The sequence below is a fragment of the Natator depressus genome, chromosome 3 (assembly GCF_965152275.1).
Source record: "Natator depressus isolate rNatDep1 chromosome 3, rNatDep2.hap1, whole genome shotgun sequence".
NCBI lineage: Eukaryota > Metazoa > Chordata > Testudines > Cheloniidae > Natator > Natator depressus.
The window spans coordinates 72693349-72716835 of record NC_134236.1 but is presented as its reverse complement, the minus strand read 5'-3'; the positions used below and the strand labels follow the sequence as shown (position 1 = coordinate 72716835).

At 44.1% G+C, this 23487-nt stretch overlaps 1 long non-coding RNA gene across 1 annotated transcript; it reads left to right on the top strand.

Moving 5' to 3' along the window:
* Window positions 1-3079: 3079 nt before the first annotated feature.
* Window positions 3080-23218, top strand: LOC141983910 (uncharacterized). Its single transcript, XR_012638569.1, has 3 exons — window positions 3080-3144; window positions 22738-22888; window positions 23079-23218. It is a non-coding gene; the product is annotated as an uncharacterized LOC141983910 (long non-coding RNA).
* The last annotated feature ends 269 nt before the right edge of the window (window positions 23219-23487 follow it).

Sequence of the window (23487 nt, the reverse complement as noted above, 5' to 3'; positions counted from 1 at the left end):
GTGGTGCGCTCCCTCCCACCCCCCATGCCACCTGTATGCCAGGGGGTCCTTGGAGGGCAGTTTTATGGTTGTTTCCATAGTACCCACAACATGGGAATCCTCTCCTAAGAAGATACAGGGTGTTTAGCACCCCTTTATGCTTTAATGTGGCCTAAAAGAGCCAGACCCAGGGTGAACATCTCATCTCCTTTGCTTTGCAACTAGGAATCCCAGATTAAGCAACTGGTAATGGGAGGTGGTTTTATCTATAATATGCATATACACATATGGTAAGGAGCCACATGTTGCAACAGTATTGTATGCTAATCCTTTCCAGTTTGACACAGACACAGCCTATTTGATGATTCAGCCCTGACAATTCCGTTTGTACAAGAGCCCTTTTTAAGCATTTTGGAGGTTTGTTTATTTCTTTTATTAATTACGATACAAAGCAGATGGATGAAAAAGAAAGTATAACAGCATTTTTAATCCTGTTTCTTTCCTTGGAGATATTTCATTTACTTTCTTTATCAGTAGAAGTGGTTTCAAAATTGCAAGGGCTGTTTGATGGGTGGTGCGGGGGTGGGGAGGGTGTTATTTCTGCTGTCCTAATTTTTTCCGTCCTTCAAAAGTGATGTTCAGTCTAATTAAGCCATCCCCAGACACAGAAGCTTCGTAACATATGTTTGCCAGGTGGGTTCTCCCAAACTCTCATAGCTCTACTTCCAAATGATTGCAAACAATGAACACTCCGACAGAAACAAAGAATGATCAGAATCAGAGATTTGACAGGCAAGAATTAGATTTAAGAATACAACTTCCACGCTTGGAAAATAATCATTAGCAATCAGTGACAAAATAAAGGCTCTTTCAAGCTACAGCAGTTACCATGGGGAAGAGAAGAAAAGTGTATGAAAGAAAATTCCCTTTCTCCCACACCTAAATCACTTAAGCAATTTAAAACAATGTTACTTCTAAGCTCTATCTGAAATTTCCTGAGGGTACTCTGTACCTTAAATGGCTGTGCTCAGCATCTCACAGGATCAGGGCTCTTAGAGTGGTATCTCCCCTTCACAAGATATTTAGAGTGACTAGGCAACCTTTGTTGGCCCTGCCTTACATGGTGGTCACATCCTGTGTTGTGGGTGCCCAGCAGACATGAGGAGATGCAGGAAGATAAACAACTGACCCGCTGTGTCAGATTAAGTGGCTATCATATAAAGGACACTGAGGATATGATACTTCTGAAGGGCTACATTATGCTGAGCATAATCTCTCACTGAATTTCTCTGTGCTTCAGGAGGGTGTAACCTCCTTCCCTTAGTTGGCCAGGGCAGGTCTCTGAGCAAGTGCAGATAGAGACAGCCTCCTTTTCTTCTTCCTGCTTCACTACCTGCATCCCTTTCGGGTATGGGGAACCCCAGGAGGCTCTTGGAGGAAGCAAACTCTTACACTGCAGCAATGTGCAAGGCAGGGACTGCAAGTGTGAGTAGCCTTTGCATGGCTGTGCAACCAGTGAGTTCCTTGTGCCCCACTCCCCATCCAGCCTGACCCTCCCCAGCACGTACTCCTGTGTGTCCCCATAAGGGCTAGTGACAGTCTGGGAACTCAGAATGTTTAGGTTACCACTGGCAATATGGGAATGTGTGTTTATCACAACAAGAAGAGAACTTCTCTCCTGTAAAAGACCTCCAGGAATACTTAAATATGTGCAGGCAGAGCACATTATTGGTGCAGGGTTCTGCTGACCACTGGCCATTCCCTAATTGATAGCATCTCAGGAGGAAGTTATGAGTAATATATAACCACAGTAATTAACAACCTATATGATTGAGGACAATGAATGGTAATGACGGCTACATGAGAAAATTAAATGGGATGGGGGAAAATCCATCATCCCAGAGCAGTACAGTATGATACTGCACTGTTTTGTGGACTATCCTTTATCCTTGGGCTATATTGTGGTTTTAAAGCCAAAGTCCAGTAGGGGAGATAAGGCGGCAAACTGAATTTCCAGGGTTATCACATCCATTGAGCTACCACATGTGCTACAAAAAAGGGTAAAGGTTATACTTCCCTAGTCATTTCAGACCAATACACTGGTATTGTGGGTGGCCCCTGCATAGAGACCTGATCCATCTCTCCATGATGGAAAGGGACCCTTTGACTCTAGTCGGTTTGGGATCAGGGTCCAACACTCCAATCCAGAAAGGCACTAAAGTGTGTGCTGAACTTTAACCATGTCTTTAAGATCCACTGAACTTTAAAGGGAGTTTCATAAGTTTCTGTAAAGGCAGAAAAGACCTTGTAACTTTAAAATAATCCAAACTAGGACAAGGACAGCAAAGGTTACCTAAACCCTGAGCTATAATAAAGAGATTATTCTGCTCTGATGCTGAATTCATTATCGGCATGGTTTTCAAAACAGCTCAGCTCCCATTTAAGCACTAACTAAGAGTCTGATTTTCAAAAAAGCTAAGTGCATTGAGTGCGGCAATCTGACCATACACACCTACTCCCTTTTAAAGTCTTGCAAGCAAATTGACATTCTTGTACACTGTGAGGATTCATGGTGGTAGAAGAATTGCCTGGTATCTCAGGCATTTGTGCCTCATCTGACAATTCCTTTATAAAAAATAGTTTTAGATTTTCTTTGGTTCTCTCCTCAGTTAAACATAACTGATGGAACGGCATTTTGAGGCAGAACAAAAATATTAATCTATCTAACCTTCTTCAGCTGTTAACAGATTATTCACATTCAGCCCAGTCTTCTGAAATTCTGATTATACAAAGAACTTAATCTCACAGCTAGTCAAAGTAGCGTTTTCAGGGAATCTCTCTTACCTACCTGGTGTTGTACATTTGTTTTCCATATGCATGCCCAGCTAATGTGCTTAATCTCTTGGCATTTGTGACATTTTGCCTTTTTATAATTCCACAGAGAGATTCTATTTACCACAGTGAAAGCATTCTAGCTGCGTTGAGTTTATCTTGTTAACTAGGGCATTGCATATTTCATACTCATTTCCCTGTTCCTCCGCAGGCTCACAGCTGACAGTAATGTCCAAGGGCATTTGCTCATAGGCATACCCACAACCATTGAAGGGGATATGGGGACCCTGGACTTCAGGAAAGCAGACTTTGACTCCCTCAGGGAGCAGATGGGTAAGATCCCCTGGGGGACTAACATGAAGGGGAAAGGAGTCCAGGAGAGCTGGCTGTATTTCAAGGAATCCCTGTTGAGGTTACAGGGACAAACCATCCCGATGAATCGAAAGAATAGTAAATATGGCAGGCGACCAGCTTGGCTTAATGGTGAAATCCTAGCGGATCTTAAACATAAAAAAGAAGCTTACAAGAAGTGGAAGGTTGGACATATGACCAGGGAAGAGTATAAAAATATTGCTCGGGCATGTAGGAATGAAATCAGGAGGGCCAAATCGCACCTGGAGCTGCAGATAGCAAGAGATGTCAAGAGTAACAAGAAGGGTTTCTTCAGGTATGTTGGCAACAAGAAGAAAGCCAAGGAAAGTGTGGGCCCCTTACTGAATGAGGGAGGCAATCTAGTGACAGAGGATGTGGAAAAAGCTAATGTGCTCAATGCTTTTTTTGCCTCTGTCTTCACTAACAAGGACAGCTCCCAGACTGCTGCGCTGGGCATCGCAACATGGGGAGTAGATGGCCAGCCCTCTGTGGAGAAAGAGGTGGTTAGGGACTATTTAGAAAAGCTGGACGTGCACAAGTCCATGGGGCCGGACGAGTTGCATCCGAGAGTGCTAAAGGAATTGGCGGATGTGATTGCAGAGCCATTGGCCATTATCTTTGAAAACTCGTGGCGAACGGGGGAAGTCCCAGATGACTGGAAAAAGGCTAATGTAGTGCCAATCTTTCAAAAAGGGAAGAAGGAGGATCCTGGGAACTACAGGCCGGTCAGCCTCACCTCAGTCCCCGGAAAAATCATGGAGCAGATCCTCAAGGAATCAATCCTGAAGCACTTAGACGAGAGTAAAGTGATCAGGAACAGTCAGCATGGATTCACCAAGGGAAGGTCATGCCTGACTAATCTAATCGCCTTCTATGATGAGATTACTGATTCTGTGGATGAAGGGAAAGCAGTGGATGTATTGTTTCTTGACTTTAGCAAAGCTTTTGACACTGTCTCCCACAGTATTCTTGTCAGCAAGTTAAAGAAGTATGGGCTGGATGAATGTACTATAAGGTGGGTAGAAAGTTGGCTAGATTGTCGGGCTCAACGGGTAGTGATCAATGGCTCCACGTCTAGTTGGCAGCCGGTGTCAAGTGGAGTGCCCCAGGGGTCGGTCCTGGGGCCGGTTTTGTTCAATATCTTCATAAATGATCTGGAGGATGGTGTGGATTGCACTCTTAGCAAATTTGCGGATGACACTAAACTGGGAGGAGTGGTAGATACGTTGGAGGGCAGAGATAGGATACAGAGGGACCTGGACAAATTGGAGGATTGGGCCAAAAGAAATCTGATGAGGTTCAATAAGGATAAATGCAGGGTCCTGCACTTAGGACGGAAGAACCCAATGCACAGCTACAGACTAGGGACCGAATGGCTAGGCAGCAGTTCTGCGGAAAAGGACCTAGGGGTTACAGTGGACGAGAAGCTGGATATGAGTCAGCAGTGTGCCCTTGTTGCCAAGAAGGCCAATGGCATTTTGGGATGTATAAGTAGGGGCATAGCGAGCAGATCGAGGGACGTGATCGTTCCCCTCTATTCGACATTGGTGAGGCCTCATCTGGAGTACTGTGTCCAGTTTTGGGCCCCACACTACAAGAAGGATGTGGATAAATTGGAGAGAGTCCAGCGAAGGGCAACAAAAATGATTAGGGGTCTGGAACACATGACTTATGAGGAGAGGCTGAGGGAACTGGGATTGTTTAGTCTGCAGAAGAGAAGAATGAGGGGGGATTTGATAGCTGCTTTCAACTACCTGAGAGGTGGTTCCAAAGAGGATGGTTCTAGACTATTCTCAGTGGTAGAAGATGACAGGACAAGGAGTACTGGTCTCAAGTTGCAGTGGGGGAGGTTTAGGTTGGATATTAGGAAAAACTTTTTCACTAGGAGGGTGGTGAAACACTGGAATGCGTTACCTAGGGAGGTTGTAGAATCTCCTTCCTTAGAAGTTTTTAAGGTCAGGCTTGACAAAGCCCTGGCTGGGATGATTTAATTGGGGATTGGTCCTGCTTTGAGCAGGGGGTTGGACTAGATGACCTCCTGAGGTCCCTTCCAACCCTGATATTCTATGATTCTATGATTCTATGATTCTATGACCAATGCTCTCCAGCTTTTTATTATCCTGGGGATGTCCACCTGAATATACATGCAAGACTAAAATATTCTCATTCCTGAGCATACCCCTCCATCTTTTTGTTTCTGTGGGCACATCACTACAAAGAGGTCAGGAGGCACTTTCCCCTGGGGACCCTGAATCTCTGCATTCTAAACATATCTTGAATGTAGAAGGGAAGTGTGAAACAACTGGTAAAATGCACTGCTATCCCAACAGATACTAGGATTTAAAATAGATTATGCTCATTTCATAATCCGTGCATGGCTTTTGTTATACACTTGACAGACCAGACGTCTGCCTGACAAATAATTTCACTTATTTTTCTACACCTTTTTCCTTCCCCAGTAATAGCCTACTATTAACAAATACTTTTCTTTGGACTTCAAGAGTCACAACTATAGGGAGAAGAGACAGACCTTCCCCACCCACATTTTACTCTAGTGGTATGTCCCCTGTCACCTACAACTTTTTGCTGGGTATCTACTACAATTCCTGGCTATGCAGCTCTGCTGCTGCTGTGGCTGCCAGCCACACAGAAGGGCCAAGCAACTGAGCCAAATGAAACCAGATATTGTAGAGCTGCCAGCCAGGAGTAACTGGCCTAGAAGAATCACTGCAGCTGGTGGCCCCAGCCTTGTGGTTTGGGACAGTGAGATGGCTGGCAGCAGCCTGAAGTTAATTCCCACTAGTACAACAGGGAGGAGAGCAGCAGACAGAAGCCATCACCAAAACAAAGAGACAGGTGATGGGTGAGTGGGTTCCCGAGGGACAAAATGGAAGAAAAGTCAGATGAGGGAAAGAGCGTTCCTGGGAATGAGGAAGTCATTTTGGGTGGAGAGGGGGAAAGAAGGAAGGAGAAAGCAGCCTAGTGTGGCAATTCCTATGTTCCTGTGTGAATGCCTTTGACGAAGAATGTTTTATCTCTGGATCACACAAGATTTGTCTAGGGCTTATCAGCTACATTTTCCTGGAACTCCATGGTTGTCTTGGGAGGGAGGGAGGGAGCTGGATGGAGGGAGAGGTAGTCTCTCTGATGCGGCTTCATTCTGACTCATCACTAGCCCCTAGCCTCTACTTCATTCATAGTATTGGTGGTTAATACTGGTGGTGTTCACAGTATTCAAAACCAAATTATTCTTTACAGTTCTCAATTGAGATTCAGAACAAAAATAGCCCCCTACTATATGAGCTCTGAATGCCCACTGAACTGTTGCATAGAAGAATCCCAATGTGCATTTCATTTTTCCCTACACAAACTTTAGTTCCTTCAGGAAGGCTGAGAAGCCTAAAAAGAATCAAAGAACCAACATCCTGTGAAGAAGTTTCAGACTGAGATTTGCAAAACTGCTTAGGGATTTGAAATATTCCTTTGAAAACAAATGGGTGTCCAAGCCTCCTAGACAATTTTCAAATGATCAGCCTAAATATTTCAAAGACAACTTTCATCTGGATTCCCAGGGATGAATCTGTGACCAAGGTTTGCATGCCTCCTCTCATTCATCTCTCCTTGTGCTCACACTGCCCTTCACTCTCGTCCACGGAAGAAATGGGTGCCACGTGGCTTTTTGTTCTTCAGACACAGTCTCTTTCCTAACTCCTTACTCAGTCTCTTCTGAAGTCAGAGTTCAAGTTCTTCTTACTGAGGCTACATAACACTAGCACCCCCTACCCTCTATCAGTCTATTCTTCTGTGATAAGTTTCTCCTAAAGATAACCAAAGTTCACTGGCATAGCGTAGAAAAATAAAGAGAAAAACATAAGATGTAGATGATTAAACAAAATGACATTGATTTACCATGTCAGTGTGGAACACACTGTTAAGTAGTCCCCACAGCATTATTAGTCTTCTGGGTTTTTTGGTTTCTCCCTGTCTGGCTTTAAAATGGATTTAATGACCCTAAAATAACATTTCTAAATGAGCCTTCATTTCACCTAATAATTCCCAGGGAAACTTGCTAGCTAAGCAAAATTTTGCGAGCTGTTTATCCTAAAAACCCAACAATACAAGCTGAAGTACAGAATATAGAAATTGCCTAAGATTAAGAGCTCACACAGTGACTAGGCGAGCAGTAAACTGAGACTACTGCCTACCATAATAAGCTTGCTTGTTTACTGTTACCTCATCCTCCTACTCCCCACACCCAACCCACTGGCCCATGAGTCCATTTCATCCACCAGTTGCATCTTGTCACAAACCCAGATTTGGGTAGGGACTGACTTCTTGTTACTTTTTTTTGTACAGCAGCAATACAATGGAGCTCTGATCATTGATTGGAGGCCCTAAACACTACTGGAATACAAATACAAAATAAAATAAGAAACTTCTACATCACATCTGGGTCAGAAATAACAATCCATTGTAAAGGAAAGTTGCTGTTGTGGTTAATGTACTGGACAGGGACTCAGGAGATCTGGTTCAATTCCTGGCTCTGTTAAAAATTCCTTGTGTGATCTTGGACATGTCATTTGGACCCAGATCCTAAAAGGTATTTAGGTGCCTAAACACCTTTGAAGATCTGGGTCTTAAACCCTCAGTGAACATGCATGACATGCTGCACTTAGAATAGTATAAGGAAAATGATAGCAGGGAAATCGAGCGGATAGAAAAAATCAATGCTACTATCTATTTAGCTAGAAAAATGCTTTTTACAAAAACTGATAGAATAAGTTATAAGCTGTATTGTTTTATCTAGCAGTATAAAGAGGAGAACAGGGGCATCCAAGAGAGAGAGATTTGGGGGACAGAGGGATCTATGATTTTAGATGCTCCAAACCCTCATCCTTCCAGGGGGGTGCCTGGTCTCATCCTCCTCCTTCACCAATATAATTCCTTTGGATGATATACTGTCCTTGGTTTCTCCACTCTTATCTGCACATTATGCCTCCAGGGAGCAAAGCCCATTCAAGTTAATGGAAAGTCTTCTATTTACTTCAATGGGGTTTGGAGTGGGCTGTCTCTGACAGGAAGGCAGGTATGAAGGAAAGTTAATATAGCACAGAGCTGCATTAGATTCCACCTAAATATTTGCAGAGTGCTGTAGAGAGCATGCACAGAGAATGATGGCTCCACAACCTTCTCCCCAGCCTTGCAGCCCCAGTAATGTGGAGTTTTAGCCGAGGGTTTAACAGGGAGCTACTCTCTCCCTTCTACATTTTAAGCCCCATTTGGATTCCTTTGCCCCCCTCTACCACTTACAACAGAAGAGAGCACAGATTCTTTAATTAAAAGTTTGATAGCATTATTCATAAAAGTCAGCTCTGAATCTAATGGTTCTAATAATAGATATGAGTGGTGGAACAGATTGCTTCCTACTTTTGCTGGTGTCAATCTGGCTTTACTTAGGAAAAAAGAAAAAATAAACAGTTGATCTCTTTAAACGTTTGTGAAAATTAAACACTAATCTCATATTCCTTAGTGGTGTTTTATATACACATCTTAAAAGTTAGCAAAGTGTTGTCCCAACAGAAGTGTATTATCACAGGGAGGGAGGGACGGCCATATCTGTATTCCGCCATCTAAGAGAAACAAGGTGGGTGAGGTAATATCTTTTATTGGACCAACTTCTGTTGGTGAGAGAGACAAGCTTTCGAGCCACACAGACAGAGGTCTTCTTCAGCCAACTAAGTAATATATTACTGATGCTTTATGAAGGTCATTCGAAAATCTGAGGAAAAGTGTACATGAAGCAGTTGGATTCAGCAAAAGAGGCAAAGTAAAAAAAAAAACTGCTGTATATAGAGTATCTTCACCAGAAGTGTAAAAAAAACCATCATGACAGAGGAGCCAGGCATCTTTATTTATTTTGTTTTATTTTCATTTTTTGGCAATATTTTCCCAAACAGTCTACAATGATTAGTGCCTCTAAGGAAGTTGCTGTGCTTTGACTAATTGCACATGTCCTTCTGTAAAGTATTTGACTTAGTTCTGCATGACATTCTGACTGAAGAAAACAAAAATACTAGCTCTCTAAAACACCAATAAAAATTATATGAGGGCTTGAAAAATTGCTGTATTTTGGGAGACCAAAAGAGCTCAATTTGTTTAGCTTATCAAAAAGAAGTTCAAATTGTGACTTGACCGTGGTATATTTGTACATTCGTGGGAAGAAAATACTGGGTACGGAAAGGAGTCTTGAAATGGCCGAAAAGGAACCAATACTTGGAAGTTAAAACCAGACAAATTCAAATTAGAAATTAGACATGTTTTTTTTAAACAGGGAGGGTGATTAACCATTGGAACAAACTACCAAGAGAAGTAGTGGATTTTTTATCATTTGATGTTTTGAAATCAAGACTGGCCTTTTTAGAAAATATACTTCAGTCAAACACAAGTTTTTGGGCTCAGTTCAGGAGTAACTAGGTGAAATTCTATGGCCTGTGTCACATAGGAAGTCAGACTAGCTGATCTAATGATCCCTTCCAGCCTTAAAAATCTATGACTATTCAGAAAGCTTTCAAAACCTGGTTGAATGCCCAGTTTACTAAATAATATTCTTATTTAGGGAGTTTTCATTACCTATTTTGTCTGGAATCATCCATGACCTCAGATTGAGATACCAAATTATTGATCCAAATTATGATGAGCTACAGCCAACATGCAGGAATCTTTAATTGGACGAGGTTGGACCCAGGGGTGGAACAAAGGGAGACCTAAACCCTACAGAAGACTCTAACCATGCAGAAAAGGGGGAGAATTCTCTCACATCAACAATGACACCTGAAGCGGGGAGGGATAGCTCAGTGGTTTGAGCATTGGCCTGCTCAACCTGGGGTTGTGAGTTCAATCCTTGAGGGGGCCATTTGGGATTTGGGGTAAAAATTGGGTATTGGTCCTGCTTTAAGCAGGGGGTTGGACTAGATGACCTCCTGAGGTCCCTTCCAACCCTGGTATTCTAATGAAAGTTGTATATTGCTCTCTTCCCTGGACCAGTGATTCAGAGAAGGAGAAGAGAAAGGCTCCAAGCCTGAAGTCTATAACCAAGTGGGAAGGAGACTGACAGTCTCCCTGCATATGAAATGAGCTCAAGCTGTTTGCAACATCAGAATTGTTTCTCAGCTAAGACTAGTCAGGTGAATTAGAGACTATGAAGATCATAGAATCATAGAATATCAGGGTTGGAAGGGACCTCAGGAGGTCATCCAGTCCAACCCCCTGCTCAAAGCAGGACCAATCCCCAACTAAATCATCCCAGCCAGGGCTTTGTCAAGCCTGACCTTAAAAACTTTTAAGGAAGGAGATTCCACCACCTCCCTAGGTAACGCATTCCAGTGTTTCACCACCTGACAATCTAGCCAGCTTTCTAGCCACCTTATAGTCCAAGACGTTAGGGTGCTTTTGTATAGAATTCAGAGAAGTATGAATTCTTCAATAGTCCATTAGAAAGTGTGTGTGTGTAACTAACAGTTACCCCAGGTAGATGCTAAAAAACCGTATTTGAGTAAAAAGTTTGGGTAAAAAGCATGTTATTCCAAAGCTGCTAAGTGCCTGATTTAAGAATCACTCCTGTATTTGTAAAAAGAACAGGAATACTTGTGGTACCTTAGAGACTAACAAATCTGTGTCAGGTTTCAGAGTAGCAGCCAAGTTAGTCTGTATCCGCAAAAAGAACAGGAGTACTTGTGGCACTTTAGAGACTAACAAATTTATTAGAGCATAAGCTTTCGTGGGCTACAGCCCACTTCATCGGATGCATAGAATGGAACATATAGTAAGAAGATATATACATACAGAGTATATACATACAGAGAAGGTGGAAGTTGCCATACAAACTGTAAAAGGCTAATTAATTAAGATGAGCTATTATCAGCAGGAGAAAAAAACTTTTGTAGTGATAATCAAGATGGCCCATTTAGACAGTTGACAAGAAGGTGTGAGGATACTTAACTTAGGGAAATAGATTCAATATGTTCAGAAAGATGCAAACATTGTACTAATGTGGGAAGAGGAATAAGCTAAGTAAATGGAGTCTAGCATAGGTTGCATGTTCAGAGAAACTTAAGGTAGCATACCAAAGAGGGAAACTATAAAGAAATCATTCTAAGGGCTATACTTTCTTAAAATAAATGTGAGAGTAAGTGCTTGCTTTTAGCAGACTCTTAGCCCAATTGATTAGATTAAAAGAAAGGCTTTCTTCATTAGCTTTCCTGTGATGTACTGGAGTAATAATAATTCTTGGGTTAACCTTATAAATTGATGTAATTATTCACTGTACTAATTGGCAAGCCAAATAAACTGAACCATTGATGTATTGATGAAAGCTGCAATTTAAATTCAATTTGATCATTGCATTGTATTTCATTTGATTAGTTTAGGGAAGATAAGAAGTTAGTGACATATTTGCTTAGCTTCATCTTTGTTTGTTTATTCTTTAAATAAACCCATAACAGCACAGTCAACTGGTTCCAAAATTTCAATGCAGGAAAACAACCTATTTACACTGAGTAGCTCTTGGATCTGTACTTTAATTATTTGATTACAATCCTAGTTCCACTACAATACCATGTTAGTCCTTTTCTATTTTTTCAAATAGGAGTGTTTTAAAAAGAAAAATATGTCCCATGTCACAACACTACTACAGAATTTGAAGACAATCACACAAAACAAATCCTGCCAATTTCTAGGTAACTCTTCACATAGTTGCTAATTTAAAAATTAAAAACAAAACAATATTATAAACCATGTAAAGTATTGAAAAATATTATTCTTTTCTCAAGACTAAAAGAAGCAAAAGAAAAAAAGACACTGAGCTGGCTAAAATAAAATAAACAAAATAAACTCTACATCATCTATTGAAACGAGGAAAGCAAATATAAGAAGGAGCCCTCAACTTATCAAGCCCTGCCACCAGCCATGAAATGCTCACCCAAAATCAAATGTATCCCATCTCAGTTTAACTGCTATGATAGGGAATCAGATGAGAGTCATTCTCTCAAATAGCCAGGCCCCAGACCTTTCAGGGCTTTAAAGGTTTCCACCAAGACCTTGAACTGAATCCATAAAGGAGAAAGAAAGCTCGTGCAAAGACTTGAACTGATGTGAAATATGTTCACACTGATTTACTGCACTTAGGATGCTTCAGGAAGTGGATTCTGTACCAGCTGAAGTGTGTAGCCCAGTGAGCTAGCTTGCCTTTATTATATTTATTGATTTGCATTATATTCAGCAGTAAAGCAAGGAACCTACAGACCTGTATCCTGTAAGACATTGGCTTTATTAAGTTAGCATAAGGCTTGAAGCCTATGAACTGTGCACAAATAAATGGCCCAACAGAAACCCCCAAATATTCGGGAGCTGAAAATAGAGTGTTTAAGGGGAAGTTCTGACCACAGATACATGATCCAACCACAGAAGTGTCATGACAATGAAATGATGTACATGAGCTACATCCTCAGATACCGAACCACTAAAGGGCCATGGCAATGAACTGATGTATATAATAATAAGTTGAGATCATTGATAAACTAACCTATAGAAAAAAGACACTCCAACATTAGTAAGGTAAGGAAATTCAAATAAGGAAAAGGAGAAAAATCCCCTACTGAATATGCATCAAACATAGTAGCGTCGGCATAACATATTGTAAAAGTGGCATCCCGGCCTGGGGGCGGGGGGAAGAAGGAGATGTAGTCCTTGGGAGGTGCCAGAATGATGGCCAGTGGTAATGATGTGGAAGGTGATGGTGATGAGGAAGATGATGGCTAACATTTCAGGTTGTTCTCCACAAGCGATGCTTTGAGCATATGGATGTACAGATGTACATTTTTTGTAGTAGCTCTATCTACCTTACTGAGTTGAAGTGTTTGTGACTTGCTAAATGTATGGATAAACTATTTTTAATTATAGAAGAGTCCCTATAGAGTGAGTGTTTCAACTGTGCACATCACGGTTCCCAACTACTTAATAATTTAAGTAATACTGGGCCTGATCTTGTGAAAAGAATTTGCCAACTATCAACATAATAACTGGGGATTCTTAAGGAATCAATATAATGAATACATAATCTAAAGATCAGGCTACCAATGGATTTCAAGGGCATCCCTAAATAGCACGTTGCAGAAAACTAGTGCCAAAGTGCCAAAGGCATGGATGATTGATGTGTGATCTCCAATAGAAAGGTATGGTACCATCCTCGTGGCTAGCAATAGATGAAAGGCACTGTTACTGAGAATACAGAAGGCATGACAGATTCTACACCCTGTCCACCTTTTTGGCAGAAGGTTGGCGTACACCCTCAATGGATTGACAAACACTACCTCTGCCCATTCCTCTAAATGCTTTCCATTGACAACAGGCAAGACTTCTACCTTCTTCAGTTGAGTCACTGGCAGTGTGTTAGATTTTTGTCTCATTTAGGCACGGGAAAAGTAATGAGACTTGTAGAATCTGAATTTGATGAAAAGAGACATAGCACTCAATATCATCTATAATTGATAGCACTGCAGCCCAAAACATCTCAAACCCCACCCCACCCCAGATGGGTTACAAATGGAACTCTGCTTTTGTGAACCCTTGGGAAGGAAGAGCAGTTTCTCATTTTGTCACTCTAGGATTTCTCAAAGAGGAAGGAACACATACAGTGGAGGGTCATTTCATTCACTCTGGCAAGATCCTACAGGCAGGCTTCAGCAGTTCTCTGCTGGCTTTCATCAGTCAGGAAGGACATGGGTCTACCTGACTAATGATTGGTCATAACTTCCCAAACACACTCCAAACCTCAATTTGAAAACCTGCCAGAAGGACAGTGCATTTCTTCCCACTTTCTTGAACTCTACTCCCAAGAGAAGAATCCAATTGTCTCCAAACACATCCCGTCGCATTTGGGAAATAATAACAAAATCAGGTATATCTCATTGTGAGCCATTTTGTCAGTCTGATGTAGCATTCTCTGACAAGCATATTCTCAGGACAGGAACAGCAGATCAGGCCTAAGTTGCTTAGAAAGGGTGATGGTATGTGGGAAGACTTGTTTGTTGTCTTCTTGCACTAGGAAATCTTATTTATCTCTCACTTTCACAAGTTTTAGAATTAATGCATAGCAATTAAAGTTGCAAGAAGAGGGAAAAGACACACAGATTGAAGTTTATTTTAACATACAGTGACAAAGTAATACAATTCATGGGATTTTTTTAAATTCCTGTCACACTGGCTATGCTTTGAAAGGGTAACAGGTAGGGCTAGATTATAGCAGGCCTTCACAAGGATTCTTTGGGAGAGTGTACACAAGGAGCCCTTTGCACAACCTGGGCAAAGGCCTGGGACAGTTGCAATTCCTTTACCCAGAGCAGTGTGAAGCCTCTTCTTTCATTGCATTGCTGGGGGTATATGACACCCCAAAAGCAGCAGGGAGGATACTGTAACCTCCGAAGTCCCTCTGCACAATTTCCTCCTAAGCTCCTGTTGGGGTGGTACAGCTTTGCTAATGCACAATTTAGCTTCTAGACATGGACAAACCTAAAACTTATGTTGTTTGGTTTCAGTTCTCCTGTGCATGTAAAAATCTGTATGCTTATCAGCACTATTGGGGTGGAAATATTCCCAAAACACACTCTTATGGTATTTCTGGATACACTGATTCTGGTTGCATCTGGAATACCACAGAAAAGTCTTGCCTCTTATTTTGCTACTTCTGGTAGCAATCTTAAGACACTTAGAAATGGCAATGCAATGCAAACATGGCAGAGGCATATCATTCTAAGCCTGATCCAAAGATAGTTGTAGACAGGGAAATCAGAATTTCCATTCACTTCAATGGGCTTTGGATCAGGCTGTGACACTGCACCCCATATGCTTCACAGTGATATTATAATGATAAGTTTATGGCATATCTATGATGCATTTTGTACAAGATAAATCATGTGAAGTGTCATTGGAAAAAGTTATGCTGAATATGATTATCCTCTTTGTATGCATGTATCATTTTTCTATCTGAAGTCACGAATATTAACTATGTATCTATATTTAAAATGTAGTTACACCTGGGTGACACCCACTAGACAAGATGCTTTCAGTCTAAATAGTGGGTGGGGAAGGGCCTATTCAGGGCAATAGGACATTAGGAAAAAAACAATAGGCCTTGGGAGAAGATAATCTTCCACCCAATGAGCCTTCCTAGAATGCTACAAACAGCCTGTAAGTAATAGCTGCTATGACTCTACTAGGACATGTGATCAGACCACATGTCTCTGGACTCCACCTTGGGATGTCAGTATTTTTCTACAGACTGGTTGGGAACCGAGCTTTGGAACAGAGGGTTCCCGCCATATGCAAAAGTGATATAAGGGAGGGAGTGACATCAGCTGTAGTTCTTTACTCCTCACACAAGAGGGCTTCTGAAATCACCTGAGGAACAAAGACTGAACTGGGGGGAAGTGCTGGACCCAGGCTAAAGGGATTTCTAGCCTGTGTGTGAAAGACCTGGAGATTCCAAGCTATAAAGCAAGTGTAGCTTGCGCCTTAAGAATCTGCAGCCTGCTTGTATCATCTCTTAGGGTGAGAATCTGCTAATTCATATCCAATCTATTTAGAATATTAAGCTTAGTTTGCATTTTTTGTTTATTTGCTAGGTAATCTGCTTTGATCTGTTAGCTATCCCTTATAATCACTTAAAATCTATCATTTCTAGTTAATAAGCTTGTTTTTGCTTTATCTAAACCAGGGAGTTGGAGTGAAGTGTGTGGGAATCATACCTAAGGGGCAAAGGCTGTTGCATATTCCTGTCCACATTGAGGGAAGGGGAAAACTTTATGACCTCACTCTGTACAGTTCCCTGTACAGCGCAAGATGGTATGATTTTGGGTTTATACTCCAGAGGGGATGCATGCCTGGGGAGCTGGGAGTTGCCTTGGCTGTAGTCTTCCTATGCAGGGGCTGGTCAGAGAGGCTGCATGTAACTGCAGCTGGGTTTGTCCCTACCTGTATGTATGCTGATGAAAGTGCAGGCTGGAGGGCTTTGCAGCTTATCACAGCAGTACAGTGTGATAGGGAGCCCAGGCTGGTGGGCCAGGGGGCTCAGTGGTTCCCCAGTTCCAGGTGGCACCCTGGGGGGAACCCATCACACAGGCCCTACCTTTTTTTCAAAACCTGAAAAAGAGTTCTATTTGCATTCCTATTGGTGTATGTTTATGGGGAAGGGGGTGACCTCATTTCATCTGAACCACTTTGTTTAGCTCTCTAATAAGAGGAGTGATATACTGTATATGCTGCAAAATTTAGGCATATATGCAGGATAGGAAAATAGTTAAGTGGTATGTAACCTATTTTACTGTTTAGCACAACTTTCGATATAGTACTATTCATAAATTAATTAATAATACTGTGGTGTCCTGTGTTGCTTTCCACATTAGAGTGATGTCCGTGACATTAAACATACCTTAGGTGGTGAAGATTTGGGGGAGGTATTTTTATTCTTTATTGATCTAGCCACATGACAGTTTTAAATTTATAAAACTCATACTGGTGCCTTTTATTCTTGACAAGGTTAGTTTTATTGTTGGATCTATTTTTAAAATGGCATTGTTTCATATGATTCTAAGATCTTAATAACATGCTCCTAATTATAGTTTCCTAAAGCTGTAACTGTGGATGGAAAAGTAGCACTAAAAGTCACAGATTCTGAAAGAAGCCACTATTCCTTTCAGCTTTCGCATCATTAGAGAAATTTAGCAGAATTTGAACATATTGTGCATCTTGAGGAAATCTAGCTTTTATAAAAGCAGAAATTTAAAAAAATTGGGATGGAAGAATGTCCCACAAATCAGCCCAAGTAATAGAAATTAATTATCAACAATACAGAATTTAGAACATTCCCTTAATACCAATGGTCCTTTTATGAGCAAATTGCCTCTTTTTGGTATTTGTGTACTGACCAGGAAAAAGACACAATGAAAATGATCTTTTCATGTCCTTTTAAAATGATAAAAATAAAATAATCTCCAGGTGATCTTTTTTCATAAATCACTTCTAAGCTTAGTGGCTACCCTGGGTTGTGTTCTGACATCTTGACAATAAAGAAGTGTTTATGACACTCCTGGGGGGCGGGGGGTTGTTCTAAAGCCTTTCCCTACTGTTAAGCAGTAAATCAGTGACTGACAAGATTCCTAACCTGCCACCTCCTACCAGGGTGACATTAAATTTACACTATACGCTGTAATCTCCTTCCAGCTACCAGAATAAGGACAATAGAAAAGTCAATTTTAGACATCAATGCCAAGGTCTGGATAACTTCTACATAGCACTACTTTGATACAGAATTGGAAGACACCCCTTCCCCCACAAAAAATACTATTATACTTTGCTAAAAATCACCATACTCCATTCAAAGGGGAGTAAAAAAAAAGGTTTAAGTGGAAGTGGATATAAGTAACACACATACACACACCTCTCCCTCTCCCTCTGCTATCTCTCCCTGGGACCCCACAGAGGTCCCTCTGCAAGTGCTACATAGAAGTCTGCCACTCATGGGGTTTCAAGTCATCGGTGACTGGTTGAGGGACGGTACTGACTAAGGGTATGTCTACACTGGCAGAGTTACATCACCGCTCAGAGAACGCTGAAGGGAAACCGCTGTTGTGTGTTCACACTGTCAGCTGCCTGCGCAATAGCGTGTTCACACTTGTGGCACTTGCATCAGTATTTGGAGCGGTGCACTCTGGGCAGCCATCCCACAGAGCATCTCTTCCTCTTCTGCCGCTAAGAGTTGTGGGAAGGCAGAGTGGGTCGCGGGGCATCCTGGGTCCTGTCCCAATGCTCCATGAGGCATTGCTTCACATCCCAGCAATCCTTGTGCTTCTGTCTGCATTTGGCACCATCTTTCAACGGGTTGTGTACTGTGTGGTTTGCCTCTACGGTCTGCAGAATGGATCCCGCACTGTTGATCAATATGCTGCTCGCTTTCACTAACAAGTCACGAGTGGCAGTGGAGTTATTCGTTAAACTATGAAGGCAAGAGGAGTTCGACATTGATCTCGCCATGCATAGTAGCAACGACATGAGATTGCCCGTGGCATTCACGGAGGTGCTGACGACAGTGGAATGCCACTTTTGGGCTCAGGAAACAAGCACTGAGTGGTGGGATCACATCGTGATGCACATCTGGGATAATGAGCAGCGGCTGCAGAACTTTCGCATGAGGAAAGCCACATTCATGGCACTGTGTGATGAGCTCACCCCAGCCCTGCGGCGCAAGGACACGAGAATGAGAGCTTTCCTGTCGCTGGAGAAGAGCTTGGTGATTGCACTGTGGAAGCTGGCTACTCCAGACTGCTACCAATTAGTGCTAACCAGTTTGGAGTGGGAAAGTTGACCATTGGACTCCTGTTGATGGAAGTGTGCAGGGCCATTAATCGCATCCTACTCCAAAAGATCGTGACTCTGGGCAACGTACGTGACGTTGTGGATGGCTTTGTACAAATGGGCTTCTGTAGTGAGGTGCTGTGGTTCCCTGCCACCCCGGAGAGAGACGAGTCCTTCCGGACACCAGAGTGGGCGGAGCCAGGGAGCTCTGAGCCTGCCCCACAGAGGGTCAGGTGTTGCCCCAGAAGTATAAAGTCCCAACCTCAGGGCTCACTGAGGAAGCAGCCGCCGGGGAGGCCAGACGCCTCCAGCCTAGCTCGCGAGTGGGAAAGCCCACTGGCCTGTGGAAGACCTGAGGATTCCGCCAGCTACCCAGAGGAGTTGCCAAGCCTGCCCCGCGCCAGCTACCCTGAGGAGTTGCTGAGCCTGCCCCATGCCAGCTACCAGAAGGAGTTGCCGAGTCTACCCCTGGCCAGCTATTCTGAGGAACCCATGGTGCTGGATCCCGCTGAGAACACCACCCTGACCCAGGTATCACAAGAGGGGGAGTCCGGAAGTAGCCTGGGGGCAGCCGACCCTATTCTGGCTGCAGCACTGCCAGAACCCATGTCAGTGTGTTGTGGCCAGGATCCCCACTGACTCAGCAGTGGGTCGTCTGCCGCTGCTAGGGCCCCGGGCTGGGATGCAGTGAAGTGGGAGGGCCTGTGCCCACCCTGTCACCCAACTCACGGTTGGCAGTCTCCCCCTCTCCCAGGCAACTTGGGCCTACTGTTTCTATACTGTTGTTGCTCAGCCCCTGCCTGAAGGCCTGAGTGCCTGACTCACCATTGCCCCGTCCTGACCTAGGGTCTCGGTTTGTTATCATACTGTTATTGCTTAGCCCCTGCCCGAGGGCCTGAGCTCCTGACTCACCAGTGACCCTCCTGACCCAGGGCCTGGGCTCACTGTGTTTATTTGTACCTTCCCTAAGGCCATAGAGGAAGACTCCCGTGGCCGGACTAATTCCCCACAAGAGCTATTCCCAAAGGGAATGAGGCGGTGTGGTTCCCTGCCACCCCGGAGAGGGACAAGCCCTGGCTAGCCTCTCTACAGCTTCCCTAACTGCAGAGGGGTAATAGATGGCATGCATATTCCAATTCTGGCACCAGACCACCTAGCCACCGAGTACATTAATCAGAAGGCATATATCTCTATAGTTCTCCAGGCACTTGTGGATCACTGTGGGCTGGTCCAGAAAGGTGCATGACACACACATCTTTCAGAACACTGTCCTGTTCAGGAAGCTGCAAGCAAGGACTTTCTTCCCGGATTAGAAGATCACCGTAGGGGAAGTTGAAATGCCCATTGTGATCCTGGGAGACCCTGCCTACCCCTTAATGCCATGGCTTATGAAGCCATACATGGGGCAACTTGACAGCAGCAAGGAGCGGTTCAACAACAGGCTGAGCAAGTGCAAAATGACTGTTGAGTGTGCTTTTGGCCATTTAAAAGCCTGCTGGTGCTGCCTATATGGGAGGCTGGACTGGCCAATGACAATATTTCTATGCTTATAGCTGCATGCTGTACGCTCCATAATATTTGTGAAGGGAAGGGTGAAAGCTTCACTCAGGGCTGGGCTCAGCGCCTGGAGGCTGAATTTGATCAGCCAGAGACCAGGGCTATTAAAGGGGCGCAGCGTGGGACCATAAGGATCAGGGATGCCTTGAGGCAGCAATCTGAAGCTGAAAGCCACTAATATTTTTTGCTATGCTTGGGAGTGCAGTGCTTGTAATGCTAGGAGGTGATTGTGATTGGTGCAGACGATGCACTGTGAAGGTTTATTAAAAAACAACAACCAGAGGAGAGAGAGAAACAAAAAACACATCAGCACTGTGGGGGGTGGGAGAAGGGAGGGTCCCAGGAGGAGGTGGGGTCCCAGGATGGTTAAAGATTTGTGTATGTCTGGGTATCATATGCAACCTTGTCCTTTGGAGTACAGTGCAGCAGGTACTGTACTTCAGCAGGGCTAAACTGTAGGGGGACGGGTGTTGAGTGCAGTGGGTACTGGGAGTCTGCAGTGCTGGACTGTGATAGGCAGGAGTGGAATGCAGTGGGTACAGATTGGAGCCAGGAGGTTGATAAGAGTGTGTTGGCAGTGTCTGGTGGGCGCATGGGAAAGAGTTTTGTGACAGCAGCTGCAGGGGAGGGCAGGCGCAGAGCTACTTGGTTTGCAGTGCTAATATCGCCTGGAGTGTGTCCGCTTGACTCTCCATAACGTTTAAGAGCCACTCCGTGGCGTCATTCTGGCATGCCAGGTTCTCCTTTCAGTCCCTCTTCTCACTGTCCCACCACTCCTTCAATTCTTTTTTTTTTTTTTTTGACTGCGGAGTGCATCATGACATCATGCAGAAAGTCCTCTTTAGTTCTTTGTGGCTGCTTTCTAATTCTGCGCAGCCATTCAGCTGGCAATAACAGAAAGGGTGGCTGGGCTCCCAAGGTCATATCTGTGAAGCCAAAATGCAACATTTTACAGATGCAGTATTGTTTGCAACACACAAACCACTGATTCAGTGATTTTAAAAACAGCCAGTATTCACATACGCGTCACTAACTGGCTGACCCCAGGCAAGAATACATGAGCCACAAGACCCCCCAAATAGTGAGTAACTGCAGGGGCAGGGGAAATCAGTGTTCCAGGACCATTCTGTACACTGGGCACGTGGCTCTTGGGGAGAGCCAGCACTGTAGGGAGGGCTTATAACCATTACTGTCCCCACATTTTCCACAGGCTGTGTTCATTATGGAAGATATCTCACTGCTGAGGGTGAGCAGGGAATCAAGGGAGGGTCTTCTCCAAGACTGCGGCTTCTGCCCTTATGCGGCTTGCCTGTGCGCAGCAATGGTCCCCCCCCAGTGACAGCAGAGTAGCAAGGGAAAGTTACCCTTAATGGGGCAGGAAACAAAGTAGCTCTGCTGAGGAACCTGCGGCAGCAGATTGCCCAGTATCTCCATGAGAGTTCCGTGGAGATCTCTGAGGCAGATTCCTGTGAAGTGGGGGAGTCAATCAACAACCTGTTCCGCTGCTCAGACTAGGCATGTGGTGGTACGCGCATCATACAGACACAAGCCTACTTTCTGCAACCTGCCTGCCCTCAACAACTCATTTCAGTGATTCCCAAAATCGAAGCCACTTACCAGGGGCCTCCTCTCCTGTTTGTGCTTTGCCAACCTCCAATAGCGGTGACTGGCTAGCCTCCTCTGGGGTAGAGAAGAGCTCCTGGCTGCATGCATCTCTGACCTCCGAGTCATCCTCTCCCTCTGGCTCCCCCTCCACATCCTCGTCCAAGATTTCCTCCTCCTGACTCGGTGCACTCTCGACTGGCACACAAGCCACCGAAGTATCCACAGGGGCCTTCGCAAAGGAGGTGGGGTCGCCACCAAGTATCACATCCAGCTCTTTGTAGGACTGGCAGCTCGTGGGCGCAACACCAGAGCAGTGGTTTCCCTCCCAAGCCTTGTGGTAGGCGTTCTGCAGCTCCTTCACTTTGACCCTGCACTGCAATGTGTCCCAGTCATGGACCCTTTCTGTCATGCATTGTGAAATCTGTCCATAGGTATCATAATTCCTACATCTGGAGCGCAGATGGGACTGCACAGCCTCCTCTCCTCAAATGCTGATGAGGTCCAGCAGCTAGGCATTGCTCCAAGCGGGGAATCGCCTGGTGAGTGGAGCAGGCATGGCCACCTGGAAAGATGTACTGAAACCACTGCATGCATTACTGAGCAAACAGGAAGGGGACTTTCAAATTTCCAAAGGAATGTAGGGGTGGGGATGACTGTTGGTCACCTGAAGGCAGGGCAGTAGAGTTCAAACCGATGACCAGAGAGGTGAGAACAGGCATTGTGGGACACCTCCCGGAGGCCAGTTCCAGTGCTGTAATCGACCAGGGTATTTACACTGGCATCACAGCATTGTAGCCCCAGCGCAGGAAGCTGTACACCTCTCGTTGGGGTGGTTTTTTACAGCTCTGCAACTGCCCCGTTTCTGCGCACTAACTGGCTTGGGAGTGTGTACACCTCAGGAGTTACGGGGCAGAAAGCTGCTTCATTGTGCAGAAACTTGTCAGTGTAGACAGGGACTAACTCTCCATATTCCTGTGCCCTATCCAGGCCAGAGATTTCTGCAGAAACCACACTACCTCCTGCAGATTTCCCTCCGTAGCAGCTGCTGAAGAGACACAGTAGGACCTGGTCAATAACACACCTTTTCCCGGAGAAAAGTTGTCACGGGGAGGGGAGTCCAGCAGAACTACACAGAGAGGTAACCAACCAGCCATGCAGGACAGCTCCTGCCTCTGTGGATCTAGGGATGACATTCCATGTGTATCCACTGCTGGGGTAAGCAGCCCTCTGCTTATGGAGAGGTGTGTGGGGGTGGCGGTGGGGAAGGGAAATGGTCTGAAAAGACATTTTGGAGAATTAAATTTCCTCTCCCCCTCACTCTTACATAGGAAGATCTGCTTTACAGAAGCCTGAAAGGCCACAAGATCTGTCAGCAACCTGGCTGGGGAAATAATGACAACTCAAACAATTAGCTTTCTTCAACCTTTCACAAACAGTTTTCTGTAATGCTTTAAGAACAAGACCACATGCACGCAAAAGAGAAGGCACTGAAGAGCAAAATGATGTGTCCGCATCCTCAGTGCTGTTTGTACGGTGATCCCACAGGTCATCAGTGGGGATAGATCCCTATTCCCATACAAAGCAATGGGGCTTCACGCAGAAACTGGGATTCTTCCCATGCATCACAGTGCCATAGTAAATAGTCAATACATTTCACAATATTTTTAAAATGAATTATGGGATGAATTGGTTTTTTTAAAATTTTTTGTGCAGCTTAGTATCTATGCACCTTACCAA